Source organism: Limulus polyphemus, unplaced genomic scaffold (genome assembly GCF_000517525.1).
Source record: "Limulus polyphemus unplaced genomic scaffold, Limulus_polyphemus-2.1.2 Scaffold1949, whole genome shotgun sequence".
In the NCBI taxonomy this organism is placed as follows: Eukaryota; Metazoa; Arthropoda; class Merostomata; order Xiphosura; family Limulidae; genus Limulus; species Limulus polyphemus.
Window position 1 is genome coordinate 71,300 of NW_013667559.1, and position 1,099 is coordinate 72,398.

Genomic DNA, 1,099 nt, shown 5'->3' on the forward strand with positions numbered 1-1,099 from the left:
TCGAGCGCCTTATCCACCTGGCCATGCCAAGTGAAGTTAATAATAAGTTTGTCAGATTTGTTATCAATCAAATAACTATTTGCAAACATCATTGGTGTATTAGAGCTACACTACAGTATTTTCAGTTTATGTTAAAAAGTTTATTTGTGAACTGTGTATAGTGAAAGCAGGCTGTAGCATACACTAAGGAAGAAATAAGTTCACCTGTTATCGTTACTTGAACTGGACTTGACCTTCTCTTTAACCTAGGTATTTTTGCAAGGTGAACCTTTCTTCATCAGGAGCAAATCGAGAATGATTAAGTAAAGTGAAGTCTGAGAAAAAGTAGAGTGGCGTCATGGTAACCCACCATGACAACCTGGAATTGTTTTATTAACTTTTGGCGGATTTTTGTAGGCCTGGCTAATTTCTGTAAAGAACTTAAAATGGTTTTGTTTTAAAAAATTTCATGGGAAGCTATATTTGGTATTAATAAAACAAAATAGATGTATTATGAAGATCCATTAATAAGAAAATGTTAAGTAGCTAGAACTAAAAAGATAAAACAAACATGAGAAAATTATAATAAAAATATATATTAAGAAAATTTATGGGTGCAAATTTAAAAAAAATTACATCAAGAAAAAGAACTTTTGTCAGATAATTAACTAAATAATGATCGAAGAACACTGACTCCAGGATCTAGGTTTATTTCATAAGATTAGATAGTACTTAAAGTGACAATCCACTAGGCTTCATTCATTCCTCTATCAGCTTTAGTTTTTAGATATTGAGACCGGGATGGTGATGAAGAAGATGGGAGAGTACTTATTCGGCTCTACAAGATGAGTTAGTGAGAAAGCGTCTAGAGAGAAGGCACGAGATAGCTTTGATGGTCAGCTGAGATGCCGACAATAATCTTCTGGTTAATATAGCTGGGATTAACTTCCATGACCAGCAACTAGACAGTCACTTGATAGTAAGAACAATAACTGAAGAAAAAAAGGGCATTCCTTGCTTTCCGAACTATCAAATGTGATTTAATGGTCGAATATATGTACTAAACTGTGTGAGATCGCCACTTAATTATTACAGAGATAGGATGTGTTGTTGATTGCAA